At 51.5% G+C, this 25,147-nt stretch overlaps 10 non-coding genes across 10 annotated transcripts; all 10 read right to left on the bottom strand.

Annotated features, from left to right (window-relative positions):
- Positions 1-3,139: 3,139 nt before the first annotated feature.
- LOC138394847 (5S ribosomal RNA) lies at positions 3,140-3,258 on the bottom strand. Its single transcript, XR_011235372.1, has one exon. It is a non-coding gene; the product is annotated as a 5S ribosomal RNA (ribosomal RNA).
- A 1,098-nt stretch (positions 3,259-4,356) lies between these two features.
- LOC138394980 (5S ribosomal RNA) lies at positions 4,357-4,475 on the bottom strand. Its single transcript, XR_011235483.1, has one exon. It is a non-coding gene; the product is annotated as a 5S ribosomal RNA (ribosomal RNA).
- A 3,468-nt stretch (positions 4,476-7,943) lies between these two features.
- LOC138394835 (5S ribosomal RNA) lies at positions 7,944-8,062 on the bottom strand. The gene has a single exon (XR_011235361.1). It is a non-coding gene; the product is annotated as a 5S ribosomal RNA (ribosomal RNA).
- A 1,084-nt stretch (positions 8,063-9,146) lies between these two features.
- On the bottom strand, positions 9,147-9,265 carry LOC138394872 (5S ribosomal RNA). Its single transcript, XR_011235397.1, has one exon. It is a non-coding gene; the product is annotated as a 5S ribosomal RNA (ribosomal RNA).
- Positions 9,266-12,732: 3,467 nt separating this feature from the next.
- LOC138394823 (5S ribosomal RNA) lies at positions 12,733-12,851 on the bottom strand. The gene has a single exon (XR_011235350.1). It is a non-coding gene; the product is annotated as a 5S ribosomal RNA (ribosomal RNA).
- A 1,084-nt stretch (positions 12,852-13,935) lies between these two features.
- LOC138394871 (5S ribosomal RNA) lies at positions 13,936-14,054 on the bottom strand. Its single transcript, XR_011235396.1, has one exon. It is a non-coding gene; the product is annotated as a 5S ribosomal RNA (ribosomal RNA).
- A 3,467-nt stretch (positions 14,055-17,521) lies between these two features.
- Positions 17,522-17,640, bottom strand: LOC138394812 (5S ribosomal RNA). Its single transcript, XR_011235339.1, has one exon. It is a non-coding gene; the product is annotated as a 5S ribosomal RNA (ribosomal RNA).
- A 1,084-nt stretch (positions 17,641-18,724) lies between these two features.
- Positions 18,725-18,843, bottom strand: LOC138394870 (5S ribosomal RNA). Its single transcript, XR_011235395.1, has one exon. It is a non-coding gene; the product is annotated as a 5S ribosomal RNA (ribosomal RNA).
- Positions 18,844-22,310: 3,467 nt separating this feature from the next.
- On the bottom strand, positions 22,311-22,429 carry LOC138394866 (5S ribosomal RNA). Its single transcript, XR_011235391.1, has one exon. It is a non-coding gene; the product is annotated as a 5S ribosomal RNA (ribosomal RNA).
- Positions 22,430-23,526: 1,097 nt separating this feature from the next.
- LOC138394979 (5S ribosomal RNA) lies at positions 23,527-23,645 on the bottom strand. Its single transcript, XR_011235482.1, has one exon. It is a non-coding gene; the product is annotated as a 5S ribosomal RNA (ribosomal RNA).
- Between the last annotated feature and the right edge of the window lie 1,502 nt (positions 23,646-25,147).

The following is a 25,147-nucleotide window of genomic DNA, read 5'->3' as shown; positions in this document are numbered from 1 at the left end:
GAGTGTGCCATGGCTCAGAGCTCCTCGGCATGAGCAGACTGGCTTCGGCTGACAGCAGCTCTTAGATTTTCACAGTGGAGCCAGAACAGTAGAAAGTTCCTTCCTCGCCTTTCCTACTTCATGCAGTACTAAGTAGTCCACGGTTATATGGTGAATGGATACGATTATTCTGTGGGATCATGCAAAGAAGAAATGCTGTTGGTGTCTTTGAGAACTGGGAATTTGGGGGTGAGAGAAAGAAGTGAAATCGATAAAGTAGCGTAAAAAAACTCTCAGTCTCAGATTGAATTTGGATTATCAGTGGACACTCAATGTGTTTTTCTTTAATTTTTTTTTTTTTTTATCCCCATGGAGGGTGCTGAGAAGTAGGTGCAAACTGAACAGTAGTGCATTTCACCAGCATCTAGATCGTGGTCTCCACAAACCATTGTTATTAAATGGTCCGAAGCCTTACCGGAGACACAGGCTGACTTCAAGTCCGGGGCAGGAAATGGACGCTTCTTCTGCCGGGAAGCGTGGATGCTCTGATATCCAACAGAACGAGGGTCATGTCAAAAGACACAGGAACCAGAATGAGTAGACTCCCGTCTGCCAAACACAGGACGGTTTGATCACCAGTAAGTATAATAATTGCAAGATATTGAAGCACATTAAATGTGTTTAAATCCACGACTAAACCCCTAACAATGCAAAAATAACTCGGGTCCCCCACTGTGGAGAGCGGGAGGAAACAAAGTGAAATGGTGACAACCGGGACTGCCCCCAACTGGTTGGGATGTATGGACACTCTTTCCAAAGACCTCTCAACCGAGCACAATGTATGTACTGTATTTGGACTGGATTCCAAGAAACTGAAATGAGTGTATGTGTGTCAGGGAAACGCAAACATTGAGGACTTGCTGTTCTCTCCAATACAGTTAGATTCTTAGATGGAATAATGTGGCTGCGGTTACATTTAAAAAGGAAGGAAAGCCTCTACCTTTGATAGAAACATATTGACTTTTTGTCGATGGAGGGATATCGTTAAGGGGATCATGAACTTAAGGTAGGAGGGGTATAAAAGAAACAAGATCTGACCAAGGGTTGATGATTTCTTGAGTCAGGGTAGTGAGTAGGTATTATAGTATTCTTTCTGTTTCTGTTTATATTTCAAATTTTCCATAACAAAAAGTTTCCAAAGATACCATAAACACGGTACAAAACAAGTTGCAAACAGGACAAGGGATCTGTAGCGCATACAATTGGCAAAATATCACTGCTACAGAATATCTATGTGTAATAGGCTTAATACGCATTTGACACTGTATCCTCATTATTAATCAAGGAAACACAAAATAAAAAATGAAGCAAGATGTAGTTCCAAACTCACCAGATTGAGGAAACTTAAAACACTGATCACTGTGTTGGCTGGGAGGAGAACTCTTAACACGCACACTGCTGATATGGGAGGTGAAATTATAGAACCATTTGGAAAACAATGTAGCATAAATGGATATGAATGAACACTGGCATAATTTAGGAACAAGCATATTCTCTGAGTAGCACGTACCAGAGAGAAGATAGGGCACACGTGACCAGGAAACATCCAGAGTAATACTCACGGGAGCCCCGTGTACATGGACCTAGTCAAAGATCGGATAAAGATACTTTGATTGACTCGTGCAGTGCCATTCTATAGAAGTGCTGATGAACTGCAGCTTCCTGTGTAAGCAAGGCGTATTCCCCAAACAGAAGGTTTCCCCTGGAACACAAGTTAGCCAGAATGAATCCAGAATGGCTCCACATGTGTTATATAAACTGTGAAATTAACAAACTACCTCAATGAGATAGTCATGGAACAGAGAGCAAAAGCTTTAAAAGGAAAAGCCAGCAAAATGATGAGAGTCGAGATGGGATTTGTTTGGGAGAAGTGTTTTTTCGGTTCCATGCCTTCGGAAAAAGATACACAGCGGCTTCCGACATATGAATAAACTCCCATTTTTATAAGGCGAGTGGTAGAGAGTTTTGGTACAGTTAATTGGGTCTAATAGAATAAAACTAATAATTGCTATTATTGCTCTTTAACATATCCATTTCCCAAATTAAAAGAAAGAGAGAAAGAAACAGATTGTAAATTTCTAGTTATAAACCCTGTTTAAATTGCACTATTTATTAATTTGGGGGAAATGATTAGTTTGGGGACTCCGTGTCCATCTATCTAGGAATATAGTAGAGCCTCTCCATGGATTTGGGCGGTCATTGACGTTGTTACTAAGTTTTCCATCTAAGTTGGCACCTTTGTCCCGTAGGTGCTATGTAGATTTTCTGTGACTTTGCATGTTATCCTTTTTACAAATTGCCTTCAACATTGTGTATTTGCTAGGAAATAAGAAATATTGAAACTATCGATTGAATGTTGATTTCAGATAGAGCTATCTTGCTGGACTCACTTAGGATTTCGACAGGTCTCCCATGCATACTGGCAAACATTCTATTTTGAGAACCGTAGGAGGTGAGGAAAATGAAGAAGGTGATTTTCCTTTCCCGTATATTGTTAGTGTCTTCCCCTGTTTGAGTATATTTTTAGAGCGTCGCTTGCAGTATTGAACAGAAGAATTTCATATCAACACCCTGTTCTTGCTCGTGACTTTCCAAAGAATGTTTTTACTTCTTAATCCTTAAGAATATTTTCTAAAGATTTAGACTTTTGAAAAGTGTTTCTAGGTGTCTTCTCATCTGGATTCTTAAATTCCTTTCCCGTGAACGAATAGCCAACTGTTTAGATTCCATGCTTCTGCATATATGGATATGATCGAATTTTTCCTTTCCTAGGGTAACGTGGTCATGTACTTGGACAACTTTAGAATTTGTCCTGAATTCAGAGCCGGTCCGTCAGCAGTTCCAGAGGCCCGGACCTGGGGCAGGTGTCTGAGGGCCGACAGCCTCGGGGACTGAGCCTCCACATCTCAAATCTGACCCTCTCTCCAGGGGCCACGGGGCAGGATCCGGGCCTGCCGGGGCGGGGTGGGGGTGGGCGGGGGCGGGAGCCAGGACGGGCGTGGAGGGCGAAGGGCCCCCCCCCTTTCCCAGCCGAGGTGGGCGGAGGAGCCCCCCCTTCCCAGCCCAGGGCGGGCGGGACAGAAAAAGAGGCAAAGCAAAAAGCCTACGGCACCCGGTATTCCCAGGCGGTCTCCCATCCAAGTACTAACCGGGCCCGACCCTGCTTAGCTTCCGAGATCAGACGAGATCGGGCGCGTTCAGGGTGGTATGGCCGTAGACGACGGCGGCCGTCCCCGGACGCCTCAAGAGGCCGAGCTGCTGCTACGCGTCCCTCCCTGCCCAGTCCGGTCCCTCCCGCCGCCCTGGCCCTTCGCTAGACCACCTGTCCGTATCCGGGGCAGGCGGAGACTGACGGGTCTCGCGCGCATCCCCCCTCCCCCACCCAAACCGCGGACGCACCACCGTCCCGCAGCCCAAGGAGCAGCCCCACGGGCAAGCGCGCAGGGACAGACTTCCACGCGTGGGGACGGAGGGCCAGAGCCGGAGAGTGCGCGCGAGAGGGCCCTCCGCCGCCCCACGCGAGGGCACGGTGGAGAGGGGCTTTGGGGCAGGGCCAGGACAAGGAGGCAGGGCCGTGTGCGCGGCTGGTCCTTCACCCCGAGGTCCTGAAGACGTGCAGTGTCCCCCCCACCCCGCCACCCCACTCCGTCTGGGGAGGACTGTTCTGCCTCGATTTCCCCTCAGGGCCTGCATGTGGCAGCAGCACCCGCGTGGGGGTGGGGGGCCCAGAGCCGGCTGTCCTGTTGCTCGGTGGGGCGGGGTTTGGGGGTGGGGCGTTTGGGTTTGGGTGCGTGTGCTCCGTGTGCTGTTGTGTGTCCTCTCTGCCCGGGCGGCCGGCCACTTGCCCTGTGCGGTGCGCCGGTGTGTCTCTCGGGAGCCCCGGCCCGAGGCCCGGGTGTGCGGCGGAGAGGAAGTCCACGGTGGGCTGGGGGTCCGGGGGCCCAGGGGACGGTTTGCCGCCGTGGACTGTCCCGCGCCGGGTGTAGGGATTGTCCCGGGGGGGCCGGGGGGTGGAGACCCAGCAGCACTTAGGGATCCCGCCGCCCGGCCCGGTGTGGGCCCAGGGCTGGGGCTCCGCTGCTGGGCGGAACGGAACGGCTGGGATGCTCCGCCGCTGCCGCCGCCTGGCGGTGGTGCTGCAGCCGGGGAGAGGAGAGGAAGCCTCCGGCGGGCGCAGCGGGCGGCGACCGGGGCCAAGAGCGGGCGCGGAGGGCGGAGGGCCGAGGGCCGAGGGCCGAGGGCGGAGGGACCGGCCCACCCCCAGCCCCACCCCCCGACCCCCGACAGGCCGGCGGGCGGGACAAAAGAAGAGGCAAAAGCCTACAGCACCCGGTATTCCCAGGCGGTCTCCCATCCAAGTACTAACCAGGCCCGACCCTGCTTAGCTTCCGAGATCAGACGAGATCGGGCGCGTTCAGGGTGGTATGGCCGTAGACGACCGTGGCCGTCCCCGGACGCCTCAAGAGGCCGAGCTGCTGCCACGGGGCCCTCCCGGCCCAGCGCCCCCTCCCAACCCCCGCCGCCCCCCCCCCTCCCGCGCAGTCCTGCAGCCCACTAGCCTTCAAAGCCTTGCTCAGTAGCTGCTACACGCACATCAAAGACTCAATACTTTTCCACAAACACATACACCAATGACAACAAAAATCAAAGACTCAAGATGACATCCATTGAAAGCACGGAGGACACAAACGGAGGACAGCGTGTGACTTAGCAGATTCTACACACTGCAGGAGCTGACATGAAGGCCCAGGGAAATATTCCAAAGGAGTGTGCCATGGCTCAGAGCTCCTCGGCATGAGCAGACTGGCTTCGGCTGACAGCAGCTCTTAGATTTTCACAGTGGAGCCAGAACAGTAGAAAGTTCCTTCCTCGCCTTTCCTACTTCATGCAGTACTAAGTAGTCCACGGTTATATGGTGAATGGATACGATTATTCTGTGGGATCATGCAAAGAAGAAATGCTGTTGGTGTCTTTGAGAACTGGGAATTTGGGGGTGAGAGAAAGAAGTGAAATCGATAAAGTAGCGTAAAAAAACTCTCAGTCTCAGATTGAATTTGGATTATCAGTGGACACTCAATGTGTTTTTCTTTAATTTTTTTTTTTTTTTATCCCCATGGAGGGTGCTGAGAAGTAGGTGCAAACTGAACAGTAGTGCATTTCACCAGCATCTAGATCGTGGTCTCCACAAACCATTGTTATTAAATGGTCCGAAGCCTTACCGGAGACACAGGCTGACTTCAAGTCCGGGGCAGGAAATGGACGCTTCTTCTGCCGGGAAGCGTGGATGCTCTGATATCCAACAGAACGAGGGTCATGTCAAAAGACACAGGAACCAGAATGAGTAGACTCCCGTCTGCCAAACACAGGACGGTTTGATCACCAGTAAGTATAATAATTGCAAGATATTGAAGCACATTAAATGTGTTTAAATCCACGACTAAACCCCTAACAATGCAAAAATAACTCGGGTCCCCCACTGTGGAGAGCGGGAGGAAACAAAGTGAAATGGTGACAACCGGGACTGCCCCCAACTGGTTGGGATGTATGGACACTCTTTCCAAAGACCTCTCAACCGAGCACAATGTATGTACTGTATTTGGACTGGATTCCAAGAAACTGAAATGAGTGTATGTGTGTCAGGGAAACGCAAACATTGAGGACTTGCTGTTCTCTCCAATACAGTTAGATTCTTAGATGGAATAATGTGGCTGCGGTTACATTTAAAAAGGAAGGAAAGCCTCTACCTTTGATAGAAACATATTGACTTTTTGTCGATGGAGGGATATCGTTAAGGGGATCATGAACTTAAGGTAGGAGGGGTATAAAAGAAACAAGATCTGACCAAGGGTTGATGATTTCTTGAGTCAGGGTAGTGAGTAGGTATTATAGTATTCTTTCTGTTTCTGTTTATATTTCAAATTTTCCATAACAAAAAGTTTCCAAAGATACCATAAACACGGTACAAAACAAGTTGCAAACAGGACAAGGGATCTGTAGCGCATACAATTGGCAAAATATCACTGCTACAGAATATCTATGTGTAATAGGCTTAATACGCATTTGACACTGTATCCTCATTATTAATCAAGGAAACACAAAATAAAAAATGAAGCAAGATGTAGTTCCAAACTCACCAGATTGAGGAAACTTAAAACACTGATCACTGTGTTGGCTGGGAGGAGAACTCTTAACACGCACACTGCTGATATGGGAGGTGAAATTATAGAACCATTTGGAAAACAATGTAGCATAAATGGATATGAATGAACACTGGCATAATTTAGGAACAAGCATATTCTCTGAGTAGCACGTACCAGAGAGAAGATAGGGCACACGTGACCAGGAAACATCCAGAGTAATACTCACGGGAGCCCCGTGTACATGGACCTAGTCAAAGATCGGATAAAGATACTTTGATTGACTCGTGCAGTGCCATTCTATAGAAGTGCTGATGAACTGCAGCTTCCTGTGTAAGCAAGGCGTATTCCCCAAACAGAAGGTTTCCCCTGGAACACAAGTTAGCCAGAATGAATCCAGAATGGCTCCACATGTGTTATATAAACTGTGAAATTAACAAACTACCTCAATGAGATAGTCATGGAACAGAGAGCAAAAGCTTTAAAAGGAAAAGCCAGCAAAATGATGAGAGTCGAGATGGGATTTGTTTGGGAGAAGTGTTTTTTCGGTTCCATGCCTTCGGAAAAAGATACACAGCGGCTTCCGACATATGAATAAACTCCCATTTTTATAAGGCGAGTGGTAGAGAGTTTTGGTACAGTTAATTGGGTCTAATAGAATAAAACTAATAATTGCTATTATTGCTCTTTAACATATCCATTTCCCAAATTAAAAGAAAGAGAGAAAGAAACAGATTGTAAATTTCTAGTTATAAACCCTGTTTAAATTGCACTATTTATTAATTTGGGGGAAATGATTAGTTTGGGGACTCCGTGTCCATCTATCTAGGAATATAGTAGAGCCTCTCCATGGATTTGGGCGGTCATTGACGTTGTTACTAAGTTTTCCATCTAAGTTGGCACCTTTGTCCCGTAGGTGCTATGTAGATTTTCTGTGACTTTGCATGTTATCCTTTTTACAAATTGCCTTCAACATTGTGTATTTGCTAGGAAATAAGAAATATTGAAACTATCGATTGAATGTTGATTTCAGATAGAGCTATCTTGCTGGACTCACTTAGGATTTCGACAGGTCTCCCATGCATACTGGCAAACATTCTATTTTGAGAACCGTAGGAGGTGAGGAAAATGAAGAAGGTGATTTTCCTTTCCCGTATATTGTTAGTGTCTTCCCCTGTTTGAGTATATTTTTAGAGCGTCGCTTGCAGTATTGAACAGAAGAATTTCATATCAACACCCTGTTCTTGCTCGTGACTTTCCAAAGAATGTTTTTACTTCTTAATCCTTAAGAATATTTTCTAAAGATTTAGACTTTTGAAAAGTGTTTCTAGGTGTCTTCTCATCTGGATTCTTAAATTCCTTTCCCGTGAACGAATAGCCAACTGTTTAGATTCCATGCTTCTGCATATATGGATATGATCGAATTTTTCCTTTCCTAGGGTAACGTGGTCATGTACTTGGACAACTTTAGAATTTGTCCTGAATTCAGAGCCGGTCCGTCAGCAGTTCCAGAGGCCCGGACCTGGGGCAGGTGTCTGAGGGCCGACAGCCTCGGGGACTGAGCCTCCACATCTCAAATCTGACCCTCTCTCCAGGGGCCACGGGGCAGGATCCGGGCCTGCCGGGGCGGGGTGGGGGTGGGCGGGGGCGGGAGCCAGGACGGGCGTGGAGGGCGAAGGGCCCCCCCCCTTTCCCAGCCGAGGTGGGCGGAGGAGCCCCCCCTTCCCAGCCCAGGGCGGGCGGGACAGAAAAAGAGGCAAAGCAAAAAGCCTACGGCACCCGGTATTCCCAGGCGGTCTCCCATCCAAGTACTAACCGGGCCCGACCCTGCTTAGCTTCCGAGATCAGACGAGATCGGGCGCGTTCAGGGTGGTATGGCCGTAGACGACGGCGGCCGTCCCCGGACGCCTCAAGAGGCCGAGCTGCTGCTACGCGTCCCTCCCTGCCCAGTCCGGTCCCTCCCGCCGCCCTGGCCCTTCGCTAGACCACCTGTCCGTATCCGGGGCAGGCGGAGACTGACGGGTCTCGCGCGCATCCCCCCTCCCCCACCCAAACCGCGGACGCACCACCGTCCCGCAGCCCAAGGAGCAGCCCCACGGGCAAGCGCGCAGGGACAGACTTCCACGCGTGGGGACGGAGGGCCAGAGCCGGAGAGTGCGCGCGAGAGGGCCCTCCGCCGCCCCACGCGAGGGCACGGTGGAGAGGGGCTTTGGGGCAGGGCCAGGACAAGGAGGCAGGGCCGTGTGCGCGGCTGGTCCTTCACCCCGAGGTCCTGAAGACGTGCAGTGTCCCCCCCACCCCGCCACCCCACTCCGTCTGGGGAGGACTGTTCTGCCTCGATTTCCCCTCAGGGCCTGCATGTGGCAGCAGCACCCGCGTGGGGGTGGGGGGCCCAGAGCCGGCTGTCCTGTTGCTCGGTGGGGCGGGGTTTGGGGGTGGGGCGTCTGGGTTTGGGTGCGTGTGCTCCGTGTGCTGTTGTGTGTCCTCTCTGCCCGGGCGGCCGGCCACTTGCCCTGTGCGGTGCGCCGGTGTGTCTCTCGGGAGCCCCGGCCCGAGGCCCGGGTGTGCGGCGGAGAGGAAGTCCACGGTGGGCTGGGGGTCCGGGGGCCCAGGGGACGGTTTGCGGCCGTGGACTGTCCCGCGCCGGGTGTAGGGATTGTCCCGGGGGGGCCGGGGGGTGGAGACCCAGCAGCACTTAGGGATCCCGCCGCCCGGCCCGGTGTGGGCCCAGGGCTGGGGCTCCGCTGCTGGGCGGAACGGAACGGCTGGGATGCTCCGCCGCTGCCGCCGCCTGGCGGTGGTGCTGCAGCCGGGGAGAGGAGAGGAAGCCTCCGGCGGGCGCAGCGGGCGGCGACCGGGGCCAAGGGCGGGCGCGGAGGGCGGAGGGCCGAGGGCGGAGGGACCGGCCCACCCCCAGCCCCACCCCCCGACCCCCGACAGGCCGGCGGGCCGGACAAAAGAAGAGGCAAAAGCCTACAGCACTCGGTATTCCCAGGCGGTCTCCCATCCAAGTACTAACCAGGCCCGACCCTGCTTAGCTTCCGAGATCAGACGAGATCGGGCGCGTTCAGGGTGGTATGGCCGTAGACGACCGTGGCCGTCCCCGGACGCCTCAAGAGGCCGAGCTGCTGCCACGGGGCCCTCCCGGCCCAGCGCCCCCTCCCAACCCCCGCCGCCCCCCCCCCTCCCGCGCAGTCCTGCAGCCCACTAGCCTTCAAAGCCTTGCTCAGTAGCTGCTACACGCACATCAAAGACTCAATACTTTTCCACAAACACATACACCAATGACAACAAAAATCAAAGACTCAAGATGACATCCATTGAAAGCACGGAGGACACAAACGGAGGACAGCGTGTGACTTAGCAGATTCTACACACTGCAGGAGCTGACATGAAGGCCCAGGGAAATATTCCAAAGGAGTGTGCCATGGCTCAGAGCTCCTCGGCATGAGCAGACTGGCTTCGGCTGACAGCAGCTCTTAGATTTTCACAGTGGAGCCAGAACAGTAGAAAGTTCCTTCCTCGCCTTTCCTACTTCATGCAGTACTAAGTAGTCCACGGTTATATGGTGAATGGATACGATTATTCTGTGGGATCATGCAAAGAAGAAATGCTGTTGGTGTCTTTGAGAACTGGGAATTTGGGGGTGAGAGAAAGAAGTGAAATCGATAAAGTAGCGTAAAAAAACTCTCAGTCTCAGATTGAATTTGGATTATCAGTGGACACTCAATGTGTTTTTCTTTAATTTTTTTTTTTTTTATCCCCATGGAGGGTGCTGAGAAGTAGGTGCAAACTGAACAGTAGTGCATTTCACCAGCATCTAGATCGTGGTCTCCACAAACCATTGTTATTAAATGGTCCGAAGCCTTACCGGAGACACAGGCTGACTTCAAGTCCGGGGCAGGAAATGGACGCTTCTTCTGCCGGGAAGCGTGGATGCTCTGATATCCAACAGAACGAGGGTCATGTCAAAGGACACAGGAACCAGAATGAGTAGACTCCCGTCTGCCAAACACAGGACGGTTTGATCACCAGTAAGTATAATAATTGCAAGATATTGAAGCACATTAAATGTGTTTAAATCCACGACTAAACCCCTAACAATGCAAAAATAACTCGGATCCCCCACTGTGGAGAGCGGGAGGAAACAAAGTGAAATGGTGACAACCGGGACTGCCCCCAACTGGTTGGGATGTATGGACACTCTTTCCAAAGACCTCTCAACCGAGCACAATGTATGTACTGTATTTGGACTGGATTCCAAGAAACTGAAATGAGTGTATGTGTCTCAGGGAAACGCAAACCTTGAGGACTTGCTGTTCTCTCCAATACGGTTAGATTCTTAGATGGAATAATGTGGCTGCGGTTACATTTAAAAAGGAAAGAAAGCCTCTACCTTTGATAGAAACATATTGACTTTTTGTCGATGGAGGGATATCGTTAAGGGGATCATGAACTTAAGGTAGGAGGGGTATAAAAGAAACAAGATCTGACCAAGGGTTGATGATTTCTTGAGTCAGGGTAGTGAGTAGGTATTATAGTATTCTTTCTGTTTTTGTTTATATTTCAAATTTTCCATAACAAAAAGTTTCCAAAGATACCATAAACACGGTACAAAACAAGTTGCAAACAGGACAAGGGATCTGTAGCGCATACAATTGGCAAAATATCACTGCTACAGAATATCTATGTGTAATAGGCTTAATACGCGTTTGACACTGTATCCTCATTATTAATCAAGGAAACACAAAATAAAAAATGAAGCAAGATGTAGTTCCAAACTCACCAGATTGAGGAAACTTAAAACACTGATCACTGTGTTGGCTGGGAGGAGAACTCTTAACACGCACACTGCTGATATGGGAGGTGAAATTATAGAACCATTTGGAAAACAATGTAGCATAAATGGATATGAATGAACACTGGCATAATTTAGGAACAAGCATATTCTCTGAGTAGCACGTACCAGAGAGAAGATAGGGCACACGTGACCAGGAAACATCCAGAGTAATACTCACGGGAGCCCCGTGTACATGGACCTAGTCAAAGATCGGATAAAGATACTTTGATTGACTCGTGCAGTGCCATTCTATAGAAGTGCTGATGAACTGCAGCTTCCTGTGTAAGCAAGGCGTATTCCCCAAACAGAAGGTTTCCCCTGGAACACAAGTTAGCCAGAATGAATCCAGAATGGCTCCACATGTGTTATATAAACTGTGAAATTAACAAACTACCTCAATGAGATAGTCATGGAACAGAGAGCAAAAACTTTAAAAGGAAAAGCCAGCAAAATGATGAGAGTCGAGATGGGATTTGTTTGGGAGAAGTGTTTTTTCGGTTCCATGCCTTCGGAAAAAGATACACAGCGGCTTCCGACATATGAATAAACTCCCATTTTTATAAGGCGAGTGGTAGAGAGTTTTGGTACAGTTAATTGGGTCTAATAGAATAAAACTAATAATTGCTATTATTGCTCTTTAACATATCCATTTCCCAAATTAAAAGAAAGAGAGAAAGAAACAGATTGTAAATTTCTAGTTATAAACCCTGTTTAAATTGCACTATTTATTAATTTGGGGGAAATGATTAGTTTGGGGACTCCGTGTCCATCTATCTAGGAATATAGTAGAGCCTCTCCATGGATTTGGGCGGTCATTGACGTTGTTACTAAGTTTTCCATCTAAGTTGGCACCTTTGTCCCGTAGGTGCTATGTAGATTTTCTGTGACTTTGCATGTTATCCTTTTTACAAATTGCCTTCAACATTGTGTATTTGCTAGGAAATAAGAAATATTGAAACTATCGATTGAATGTTGATTTCAGATAGAGCTATCTTGCTGGACTCACTTAGGATTTCGACAGGTCTCCCATGCATACTGGCAAACATTCTATTTTGAGAACCGTAGGAGGTGAGGAAAATGAAGAAGGTGATTTTCCTTTCCCGTATATTGTTAGTGTCTTCCCCTGTTTGAGTATATTTTTAGAGCGTCGCTTGCAGTATTGAACAGAAGAATTTCATATCAACACCCTGTTCTTGCTCGTGACTTTCCAAAGAATGTTTTTACTTCTTAATCCTTAAGAATATTTTCTAAAGATTTAGACTTTTGAAAAGTGTTTCTAGGTGTCTTCTCATCTGGATTCTTAAATTCCTTTCCCGTGAACGAATAGCCAACTGTTTAGATTCCATGCTTCTGCATATATGGATATGATCGAATTTTTCCTTTCCTAGGGTAACGTGGTCATGTACTTGGACAACTTTAGAATTTGTCCTGAATTCAGAGCCGGTCCGTCAGCAGTTCCAGAGGCCCGGACCTGGGGCAGGTGTCTGAGGGCCGACAGCCTCGGGGACTGAGCCTCCACATCTCAAATCTGACCCTCTCTCCAGGGGCCACGGGGCAGGATCCGGGCCTGCCGGGGCGGGGTGGGGGTGGGCGGGGGCGGGAGCCAGGACGGGCGTGGAGGGCGAAGGGCCCCCCCCCTTTCCCAGCCGAGGTGGGCGGAGGAGCCCCCCCTTCCCAGCCCAGGGCGGGCGGGACAGAAAAAGAGGCAAAGCAAAAAGCCTACGGCACCCGGTATTCCCAGGCGGTCTCCCATCCAAGTACTAACCGGGCCCGACCCTGCTTAGCTTCCGAGATCAGACGAGATCGGGCGCGTTCAGGGTGGTATGGCCGTAGACGACGGCGGCCGTCCCCGGACGCCTCAAGAGGCCGAGCTGCTGCTACGCGTCCCTCCCTGCCCAGTCCGGTCCCTCCCGCCGCCCTGGCCCTTCGCTAGACCACCTGTCCGTATCCGGGGCAGGCGGAGACTGACGGGTCTCGCGCGCATCCCCCCTCCCCCACCCAAACCGCGGACGCACCACCGTCCCGCAGCCCAAGGAGCAGCCCCACGGGCAAGCGCGCAGGGACAGACTTCCACGCGTGGGGACGGAGGGCCAGAGCCGGAGAGTGCGCGCGAGAGGGCCCTCCGCCGCCCCACGCGAGGGCACGGTGGAGAGGGGCTTTGGGGCAGGGCCAGGACAAGGAGGCAGGGCCGTGTGCGCGGCTGGTCCTTCACCCCGAGGTCCTGAAGACGTGCAGTGTCCCCCCCACCCCGCCACCCCACTCCGTCTGGGGAGGACTGTTCTGCCTCGATTTCCCCTCAGGGCCTGCATGTGGCAGCAGCACCCGCGTGGGGGTGGGGGGCCCAGAGCCGGCTGTCCTGTTGCTCGGTGGGGCGGGGTTTGGGGGTGGGGCGTCTGGGTTTGGGTGCGTGTGCTCCGTGTGCTGTTGTGTGTCCTCTCTGCCCGGGCGGCCGGCCACTTGCCCTGTGCGGTGCGCCGGTGTGTCTCTCGGGAGCCCCGGCCCGAGGCCCGGGTGTGCGGCGGAGAGGAAGTCCACGGTGGGCTGGGGGTCCGGGGGCCCAGGGGACGGTTTGCGGCCGTGGACTGTCCCGCGCCGGGTGTAGGGATTGTCCCGGGGGGGCCGGGGGGTGGAGACCCAGCAGCACTTAGGGATCCCGCCGCCCGGCCCGGTGTGGGCCCAGGGCTGGGGCTCCGCTGCTGGGCGGAACGGAACGGCTGGGATGCTCCGCCGCTGCCGCCGCCTGGCGGTGGTGCTGCAGCCGGGGAGAGGAGAGGAAGCCTCCGGCGGGCGCAGCGGGCGGCGACCGGGGCCAAGGGCGGGCGCGGAGGGCGGAGGGCCGAGGGCGGAGGGACCGGCCCACCCCCAGCCCCACCCCCCGACCCCCGACAGGCCGGCGGGCCGGACAAAAGAAGAGGCAAAAGCCTACAGCACTCGGTATTCCCAGGCGGTCTCCCATCCAAGTACTAACCAGGCCCGACCCTGCTTAGCTTCCGAGATCAGACGAGATCGGGCGCGTTCAGGGTGGTATGGCCGTAGACGACCGTGGCCGTCCCCGGACGCCTCAAGAGGCCGAGCTGCTGCCACGGGGCCCTCCCGGCCCAGCGCCCCCTCCCAACCCCCGCCGCCCCCCCCCCTCCCGCGCAGTCCTGCAGCCCACTAGCCTTCAAAGCCTTGCTCAGTAGCTGCTACACGCACATCAAAGACTCAATACTTTTCCACAAACACATACACCAATGACAACAAAAATCAAAGACTCAAGATGACATCCATTGAAAGCACGGAGGACACAAACGGAGGACAGCGTGTGACTTAGCAGATTCTACACACTGCAGGAGCTGACATGAAGGCCCAGGGAAATATTCCAAAGGAGTGTGCCATGGCTCAGAGCTCCTCGGCATGAGCAGACTGGCTTCGGCTGACAGCAGCTCTTAGATTTTCACAGTGGAGCCAGAACAGTAGAAAGTTCCTTCCTCGCCTTTCCTACTTCATGCAGTACTAAGTAGTCCACGGTTATATGGTGAATGGATACGATTATTCTGTGGGATCATGCAAAGAAGAAATGCTGTTGGTGTCTTTGAGAACTGGGAATTTGGGGGTGAGAGAAAGAAGTGAAATCGATAAAGTAGCGTAAAAAAACTCTCAGTCTCAGATTGAATTTGGATTATCAGTGGACACTCAATGTGTTTTTCTTTAATTTTTTTTTTTTTTATCCCCATGGAGGGTGCTGAGAAGTAGGTGCAAACTGAACAGTAGTGCATTTCACCAGCATCTAGATCGTGGTCTCCACAAACCATTGTTATTAAATGGTCCGAAGCCTTACCGGAGACACAGGCTGACTTCAAGTCCGGGGCAGGAAATGGACGCTTCTTCTGCCGGGAAGCGTGGATGCTCTGATATCCAACAGAACGAGGGTCATGTCAAAAGACACAGGAACCAGAATGAGTAGACTCCCGTCTGCCAAACACAGGACGGTTTGATCACCAGTAAGTATAATAATTGCAAGATATTGAAGCACATTAAATGTGTTTAAATCCACGACTAAACCCCTAACAATGCAAAAATAACTCGGGTCCCCCACTGTGGAGAGCGGGAGGAAACAAAGTGAAATGGTGACAACCGGGACTGCCCCCAACTGGTTGGGATGTATGGACACTCTTTCCAAAGACCTCTCAACCGAGCACAATGTATGTACTGTATTTGGACTGGATTCCAAGAAACTGAAATGAGTGTATGTGTGTCAGGGAAACGCAAACATTGAGGACTTGCTGTTCTCTCCAATACAGTTAGATTCTTAGATGGAATAATGTGGCTGCGGTTACATTTAAAAAGGAAGGAAAGCCTCTACCTTTGATAGAAACATATTGACTTTTTGTCGATGGAGGGATATCGTTAAGGGGATCATGAACTTAAGGTAGGAGGGGTATAAAAGAAACAAGATCTGACCAAGGGTTGATGATTTCTTGAGTCAGGGTAGTGAGTAGGTATTATAGTATTCTTTCTGTTTCTGTTTATATTTCAAATTTTCCATAACAAAAAGTTTCCAAAGATACCATAAACACGGTACAAAACAAGTTGCAAACAGGACAAGGGATCTGTAGCGCATACAATTGGCAAAATATCACTGCTACAGAATATCTATGTGTAATAGGCTTAATACGCATTTGACACTGTATCCTCATTATTAATCAAGGAAACACAAAATAAAAAATGAAGCAAGATGTAGTTCCAAACTCACCAGATTGAGGAAACTTAAAACACTGATCACTGTGTTGGCTGGGAGGAGAACTCTTAACACGCACACTGCTGATATGGGAGGTGAAATTATAGAACCATTTGGAAAACAATGTAGCATAAATGGATATGAATGAACACTGGCATAATTTAGGAACAAGCATATTCTCTGAGTAGCACGTACCAGAGAGAAGATAGGGCACACGTGACCAGGAAACATCCAGAGTAATACTCACGGGAGCCCCGTGTACATGGACCTAGTCAAAGATCGGATAAAGATACTTTGATTGACTCGTGCAGTGCCATTCTATAGAAGTGCTGATGAACTGCAGCTTCCTGTGTAAGCAAGGCGTATTCCCCAAACAGAAGGTTTCCCCTGGAACACAAGTTAGCCAGAATGAATCCAGAATGGCTCCACATGTGTTATATAAACTGTGAAATTAACAAACTACCTCAATGAGATAGTCATGGAACAGAGAGCAAAAGCTTTAAAAGGAAAAGCCAGCAAAATGATGAGAGTCGAGATGGGATTTGTTTGGGAGAAGTGTTTTTTCGGTTCCATGCCTTCGGAAAAAGATACACAGCGGCTTCCGACATATGAATAAACTCCCATTTTTATAAGGCGAGTGGTAGAGAGTTTTGGTACAGTTAATTGGGTCTAATAGAATAAAACTAATAATTGCTATTATTGCTCTTTAACATATCCATTTCCCAAATTAAAAGAAAGAGAGAAAGAAACAGATTGTAAATTTCTAGTTATAAACCCTGTTTAAATTGCACTATTTATTAATTTGGGGGAAATGATTAGTTTGGGGACTCCGTGTCCATCTATCTAGGAATATAGTAGAGCCTCTCCATGGATTTGGGCGGTCATTGACGTTGTTACTAAGTTTTCCATCTAAGTTGGCACCTTTGTCCCGTAGGTGCTATGTAGATTTTCTGTGACTTTGCATGTTATCCTTTTTACAAATTGCCTTCAACATTGTGTATTTGCTAGGAAATAAGAAATATTGAAACTATCGATTGAATGTTGATTTCAGATAGAGCTATCTTGCTGGACTCACTTAGGATTTCGACAGGTCTCCCATGCATACTGGCAAACATTCTATTTTGAGAACCGTAGGAGGTGAGGAAAATGAAGAAGGTGATTTTCCTTTCCCGTATATTGTTAGTGTCTTCCCCTGTTTGAGTATATTTTTAGAGCGTCGCTTGCAGTATTGAACAGAAGAATTTCATATCAACACCCTGTTCTTGCTCGTGACTTTCCAAAGAATGTTTTTACTTCTTAATCCTTAAGAATATTTTCTAAAGATTTAGACTTTTGAAAAGTGTTTCTAGGTGTCTTCTCATCTGGATTCTTAAATTCCTTTCCCGTGAACGAATAGCCAACTGTTTAGATTCCATGCTTCTGCATATATGGATATGATCGAATTTTTCCTTTCCTAGGGTAACGTGGTCATGTACTTGGACAACTTTAGAATTTGTCCTGAATTCAGAGCCGGTCCGTCAGCAGTTCCAGAGGCCCGGACCTGGGGCAGGTGTCTGAGGGCCGACAGCCTCGGGGACTGAGCCTCCACATCTCAAATCTGACCCTCTCTCCAGGGGCCACGGGGCAGGATCCGGGCCTGCCGGGGCGGGGTGGGGGTGGGCGGGGGCGGGAGCCAGGACGGGCGTGGAGGGCGAAGGGCCCCCCCCCTTTCCCAGCCGAGGTGGGCGGAGGAGCCCCCCCTTCCCAGCCCAGGGCGGGCGGGACAGAAAAAGAGGCAAAGCAAAAAGCCTACGGCACCCGGTATTCCCAGGCGGTCTCCCATCCAAGTACTAACCGGGCCCGACCCTGCTTAGCTTCCGAGATCAGACGAGATCGGGCGCGTTCAGGGTGGTATGGCCGTAGACGACGGCGGCCGTCCCCGGACGCCTCAAGAGGCCGAGCTGCTGCTACGCGTCCCTCCCTGCCCAGTCCGGTCCCTCCCGCCGCCCTGGCCCTTCGCTAGACCACCTGTCCGTATCCGGGGCAGGCGGAGACTGACGGGTCTCGCGCGCATCCCCCCTCCCCCACCCAAACCGCGGACGCACCACCGTCCCGCAGCCCAAGGAGCAGCCCCACGGGCAAGCGCGCAGGGACAGACTTCCACGCGTGGGGACGGAGGGCCAGAGCCGGAGAGTGCGCGCGAGAGGGCCCTCCGCCGCCCCACGCGAGGGCACGGTGGGGAGGGGCTTTGGGGCAGGGCCAGGACAAGGAGGCAGGGCCGTGTGCGCGGCTGGTCCTTCACCCCGAGGTCCTGAAGACGTGCAGTGTCCCCCCCACCCCGCCACCCCACTCCGTCTGGGGAGGACTGTTCTGCCTCGATTTCCCCTCAGGGCCTGCATGTGGCAGCAGCACCCGCGTGGGGGTGGGGGGCCCAGAGCCGGCTGTCCTGTTGCTCGGTGGGGCGGGGTTTGGGGGTGGGGCGTCTGGGTTTGGGTGCGTGTGCTCCGTGTGCTGTTGTGTGTCCTCTCTGCCCGGGCGGCCGGCCACTTGCCCTGTGCGGTGCGCCGGTGTGTCTCTCGGGAGCCCCGGCCCGAGGCCCGGGTGTGCGGCGGAGAGGAAGTCCACGGTGGGCTGGGGGTCCGGGGGCCCAGGGGACGGTTTGCGGCCGTGGACTGTCCCGCGCCGGGTGTAGGGATTGTCCCGGGGGGGCCGGGGGGTGGAGACCCAGCAGCACTTAGGGATCCCGCCGCCCGGCCCGGTGTGGGCCCAGGGCTGGGGCTCCGCTGCTGGGCGGAACGGAACGGCTGGGATGCTCCGCCGCTGCCGCCGCCTGGCGGTGGTGCTGCAGCCGGGGAGAGGAGAGGAAGCCTCCGGCGGGCGCAGCGGGCGGCGACCGGGGCCAAGGGCGGGCGCGGAGGGCGGAGGGCCGAGGGCGGAGGGACCGGCCCACCCCCAGCCCCACCCCCCGACCCCCGACAGGCCGGCGGGCCGGACAAAAGAAGAGGCAAAAGCCTACAGCACTCGGTATTCCCAGGCGGTCTCCCATCCAAGTACTAACCAGGCCCGACCCTGCTTAGCTTCCGAGATCAGACGAGATCGGGCGCGTTCAGGGTGGTATGGCCGTAGACGACCGTGGCCGTCCCCGGACGCCTCAAGAGGCCGAGCTGCTGCCACGGGGCCCTCCCGGCCCAGCGCCCCCTCCCAACCCCCGCCGCCCCCCCCCCTCCCGCGCAGTCCTGCAGCCCACTAGCCTTCAAAGCCTTGCTCAGTAGCTGCTACACGCACATCAAAGACTCAATACTTTTCCACAAACACATACACCAATGACAACAAAAATCAAAGACTCAAGATGACATCCATTGAAAGCACGGAGGACACAAACGGAGGACAGCGTGTGACTTAGCAGATTCTACACACTGCAGGAGCTGACATGAAGGCCCAGGGAAATATTCCAAAGGAGTGTGCCATGGCTCAGAGCTCCTCGGCATGAGCAGACTGGCTTCGGCTGACAGCAGCTCTTAGATTTTCACAGTGGAGCCAGAACAGTAGAAAGTTCCTTCCTCGCCTTTCCTACTTCATGCAGTACTAAGTAGTCCACGGTTATATGGTGAATGGATACGATTATTCTGTGGGATCATGCAAAGAAGAAATGCTGTTGGTGTCTTTGAGAACTGGGAATTTGGGGGTGAGAGAAAGAAGTGAAATCGATAAAGTAGCGTAAAAAAACTCTCAGTCTCAGATTGAATTTGGATTATCAGTGGACACTCAATGTGTTTTTCTTTAATTTTTTTTTTTTTTATCCCCATGGAGGGTGCTGAGAAGTAGGTGCAAACTGAACAGTAGTGCATTTCACCAGCATCTAGATCGTGGTCTCCACAAACCATTGTTATTAAATGGTCCGAAGCCTTACCGGAGACACAGGCTGACTTCAAGTCCGGGGCAGGAAATGGACGCTTCTTCTGCCGGGAAGCGTGGATGCTCTGATATCCAACAGAACGAGGGTCATGTCAAAGGACACAGGAACCAGAATGAGTAGACTCCCGTCTGCCAAACACAGGACGGTTTGATCACCAGTAAGTATAATAATTGCAAGATATTGAAGCACATTAAATGTGTTTAAATCCACGACTAAACCCCTAACAATGCAAAAATAACTCGGATCCCCCACTGTGGAGAGCGGGAGGAAACAAAGTGAAATGGTGACAACCGGGACTGCCCCCAACTGGTTGGGATGTATGGACACTCTTTCCAAAGACCTCTCAACCGAGCACAATGTATGTACTGTATTTGGACTGGATTCCAAGAAACTGAAATGAGTGTATGTGTCTCAGGGAAACGCAAACCTTGAGGACTTGCTGTTCTCTCCAATACGGTTAGATTCTTAGATGGAATAATGTGGCTGCGGTTACATTTAAAAAGGAAAGAAAGCCTCTACCTTTGATAGAAACATATTGACTTTTTGTCGATGGAGGGATATCGTTAAGGGGATCATGAACTTAAGGTAGGAGGGGTATAAAAGAAACAAGATCTGACCAAGGGTTGATGATTTCTTGAGTCAGGGTAGTGAGTAGGTATTATAGTATTCTTTCTGTTTTTGTTTATATTTCAAATTTTCCATAACAAAAAGTTTCCAAAGATACCATAAACACGGTACAAAACAAGTTGCAAACAGGACAAGGGATCTGTAGCGCATACAATTGGCAAAATATCACTGCTACAGAATATCTATGTGTAATAGGCTTAATACGCGTTTGACACTGTATCCTCATTATTAATCAAGGAAACACAAAATAAAAAATGAAGCAAGATGTAGTTCCAAACTCACCAGATTGAGGAAACTTAAAACACTGATCACTGTGTTGGCTGGGAGGAGAACTCTTAACACGCACACTGCTGATATGGGAGGTGAAATTATAGAACCATTTGGAAAACAATGTAGCATAAATGGATATGAATGAACACTGGCATAATTTAGGAACAAGCATATTCTCTGAGTAGCACGTACCAGAGAGAAGATAGGGCACACGTGACCAGGAAACATCCAGAGTAATACTCACGGGAGCCCCGTGTACATGGACCTAGTCAAAGATCGGATAAAGATACTTTGATTGACTCGTGCAGTGCCATTCTATAGAAGTGCTGATGAACTGCAGCTTCCTGTGTAAGCAAGGCGTATTCCCCAAACAGAAGGTTTCCCCTGGAACACAAGTTAGCCAGAATGAATCCAGAATGGCTCCACATGTGTTATATAAACTGTGAAATTAACAAACTACCTCAATGAGATAGTCATGGAACAGAGAGCAAAAACTTTAAAAGGAAAAGCCAGCAAAATGATGAGAGTCGAGATGGGATTTGTTTGGGAGAAGTGTTTTTTCGGTTCCATGCCTTCGGAAAAAGATACACAGCGGCTTCCGACATATGAATAAACTCCCATTTTTATAAGGCGAGTGGTAGAGAGTTTTGGTACAGTTAATTGGGTCTAATAGAATAAAACTAATAATTGCTATTATTGCTCTTTAACATATCCATTTCCCAAATTAAAAGAAAGAGAGAAAGAAACAGATTGTAAATTTCTAGTTATAAACCCTGTTTAAATTGCACTATTTATTAATTTGGGGGAAATGATTAGTTTGGGGACTCCGTGTCCATCTATCTAGGAATATAGTAGAGCCTCTCCATGGATTTGGGCCGTCATTGACGTTGTTACTAAGTTTTCCATCTAAGTTGGCACCTTTGTCCCGTAGGTGCTATGTAGATTTTCTGTGACTTTGCATGTTATCCTTTTTACAAATTGCCTTCAACATTGTGTATTTGCTAGGAAATAAGAAATATTGAAACTATCGATTGAATGTTGATTTCAGATAGAGCTATCTTGCTGGACTCACTTAGGATTTCGACAGGTCTCCCATGCATACTGGCAAACATTCTATTTTGAGAACCGTAGGAGGTGAGGAAAATGAAGAAGGTGATTTTCCTTTCCCGTATATTGTTAGTGTCTTCCCCTGTTTGAGTATATTTTTAGAGCGTCGCTTGCAGTATTGAACAGAAGAATTTCATATCAACACCCTGTTCTTGCTCGTGACTTTCCAAAGAATGTTTTTACTTCTTAATCCTTAAGAATATTTTCTAAAGATTTAGACTTTTGAAAAGTGTTTCTAGGTGTCTTCTCATCTGGATTCTTAAATTCCTTTCCCGTGAACGAATAGCCAACTGTTTAGATTCCATGCTTCTGCATATATGGATATGATCGAATTTTTCCTTTCCTAGGGTAACGTGGTCATGTACTTGGACAACTTTAGAATTTGTCCTGAATTCAGAGCCGGTCCGTCAGCAGTTCCGGAGGCCCGGACCTGGGGCAGGTGTCTGAGGGCCGACAGCCTCGGGGACTGAGCCTCCACATCTCAAATCTGACCCTCTCTCCAGGGGCCACGGGGCAGGATCCGGGCCTGCCGGGGCGGGGTGGGGGTGGGCGGGGGCGGGAGCCAGGACGGGCGTGGAGGGCGAAGGGCCCCCCCTCTTTCCCAGCCGAGGTGGGCGGAGGAGCCCCCCCTTCCCAGCCCAGGGCGGGCGGGACAGAAAAAGAGGCAAAGCAAAAAGCCTACGGCACCCGGTATTCCCAGGCGGTCTCCCATCCAAGTACTAACCGGGCCCGACCCTGCTTAGCTTCCGAGATCAGACGAGATCGGGCGCGTTCAGGGTGGTATGGCCCTAGACGATGGCGGCCGCCCCCGGACGCCTCAAGAGGCCGAGCTGCTGCTACGCGTCCCTCCCTGCCCAGTCCGGTCCCTCCCGCCGCCCTGGCCCTTCGCTAGACCACCTGTCCGTATCCGGGGCAGGCGGAGACTGACGGGTCTCGCGCGCATCCCCCCTCCCCCACCCAAACCGCGGACGCACCACCGTCCCGCAGCCCAAGGAGCAGCCCCAGGGCAAGCGCGCAGGGACAGACTTCCACGCGTGGGGACGGAGGGCCAGAGCCGGAGAGTGCGCGCGAGAGGGCCCTCCGCCGCCCCACGCGAGGGCACGGTGGAGAGGGGCTTTGGGGCAGGGCCAGGACAAGGAGGCAGGGCCGTGTGCGCGGCTGGTGCTTCACCCCGAGGTCCTGAAGACTTGCAGTGTCCCCCCCACCCCGCCACCCCACTCCGTCTGGGGAGGACTGTTCTGCCTCGATTTCCCCTCAGGGCCTGCATGTGGCAGCAGCACCCGCGTGGGGGTGGGGGGCCCAGAGCCGGCTGTCCTGTTGCTCGGTGGGGCGGGGTTTGGGGGTGGGGCGTTTGGGTTTGGGTGCGTGTGCTCCGTGTGCTGTTGTGTGTCCTCTCTGCCCGGGCGGCCGGCCACTTGCCCTGTGCGGTGCGCCGGTGTGTCTCTCGGGAGCCCCGGCCCGAGGCCCGGGTGTGCGGCGGAGAGGAAGTCCACGGTGGGCTGGGGGTCCGGGGGCCCAGGGGACGGTTTGCCACCGTGGACTGTCCCGCGCCGGGTGTAGGGATTGTCCCGGGGGGGCCGGGGGGTGGAGACCCAGCAGCACTTAGGGATCCCGCCGCCCGGCCCGGTGTGGGCCCAGGGCTGGGGCTCCGCTGCTGGGCGGAACGGAACGGCTGGGATGCTCCGCCGCTGCCGCCGCCTGGCGGTGGTGCTGCAGCCGGGGAGAGGAGAGGAAGCCTCCGGCGGGCGCAGCGGGCGGCGACCGGGGCCAAGAGCGGGCGCGGAGGGCGGAGGGCCGAGGGCCGAGGGCCGAGGGCGGAGGGACCGGCCCACCCCCAGCCCCACCCCCCGACCCCCGACAGGCCGGCGGGCGGGACAAAAGAAGAGGCAAAAGCCTACAGCACCCGGTATTCCCAGGCGGTCTCCCATCCAAGTACTAACCAGGCCCGACCCTGCTTAGCTTCCGAGATCAGACGAGATCGGGCGCGTTCAGGGTGGTATGGCCGTAGACGACCGTGGCCGTCCCCGGACGCCTCAAGAGGCCGAGCTGCTGCCACGGGGCCCTCCCGGCCCAGCGCCCCCTCCCAACCCCCGCCGCCCCCCCTCCTCCCGCGCAGTCCTGCAGCCCACTAGCCTTCAAAGCCTTGCTCAGTAGCTGCTACACGCACATCAAAGACTCAATACTTTTCCACAAACACATACACCAATGACAACAAAAATCAAAGACTCAAGATGACATCCATTGAAAGCACGGAGGACACAAACGGAGGACAGCGTGTGACTTAGCAGATTCTACACACTGCAGGAGCTGACATGAAGGCCCAGGGAAATATTCCAAAGGAGTGTGCCATGGCTCAGAGCTCCTCGGCATGAGCAGACTGGCTTCGGCTGACAGCAGCTCTTAGATTTTCACAGTGGAGCCAGAACAGTAGAAAGTTCCTTCCTCGCCTTTCCTACTTCATGCAGTACTAAGTAGTCCACGGTTATATGGTGAATGGATACGATTATTCTGTGGGATCATGCAAAGAAGAAATGCTGTTGGTGTCTTTGAGAACTGGGAATTTGGGGGTGAGAGAAAGAAGTGAAATCGATAAAGTAGCGTAAAAAAACTCTCAGTCTCAGATTGAATTTGGATTATCAGTGGACACTCAATGTGTTTTTCTTTAATATTTTTTTTTTTTTATCCCCATGGAGGGTGCTGAGAAGTAGGTGCAAACTGAACAGTAGTGCATTTCACCAGCATCTAGATCGTGGTCTCCACAAACCATTGTTATTAAATGGTCCGAAGCCTTACCGGAGACACAGGCTGACTTCAAGTCCGGGGCAGGAAATGGACGCTTCTTCTGCCGGGAAGCGTGGATGCTCTGATATCCAACAGAACGAGGGTCATGTCAAAAGACACAGGAACCAGAATGAGTAGACTCCCGTCTGCCAAACACAGGACGGTTTGATCACCAGTAAGTATAATAATTGCAAGATATTGAAGCACATTAAATGTGTTTAAATCCACGACTAAACCCCTAACAATGCAAAAATAACTCGGGTCCCCCACTGTGGAGAGCGGGAGGAAACAAAGTGAAATGGTGACAACCGGGACTGCCCCCAACTGGTTGGGATGTATGGACACTCTTTCCAAAGACCTCTCAACCGAGCACAATGTATGTACTGTATTTGGACTGGATTCCAAGAAACTGAAATGAGTGTATGTGTGTCAGGGAAACGCAAACATTGAGGACTTGCTGTTCTCTCCAATACAGTTAGATTCTTAGATGGAATAATGTGGCTGCGGTTACATTTAAAAAGGAAGGAAAGCCTCTACCTTTGATAGAAACATATTGACTTTTTGTCGATGGAGGGATATCGTTAAGGGGATCATGAACTTAAGGTAGGAGGGGTATAAAAGAAACAAGATCTGACCAAGGGTTGATGATTTCTTGAGTCAGGGTAGTGAGTAGGTATTATAGTATTCTTCCTGTTTCTGTTTATATTTCAAATTTTCCATAACAAAAAGTT

The sequence above is a fragment of the Eulemur rufifrons genome, chromosome 14, assembly GCF_041146395.1.
Source record: "Eulemur rufifrons isolate Redbay chromosome 14, OSU_ERuf_1, whole genome shotgun sequence".
NCBI lineage: Eukaryota > Metazoa > Chordata > Mammalia > Primates > Lemuridae > Eulemur > Eulemur rufifrons.
The sequence above is the reverse complement of the archived record's forward strand: the minus strand, read 5'-3'. Positions and strand labels throughout refer to the sequence as shown.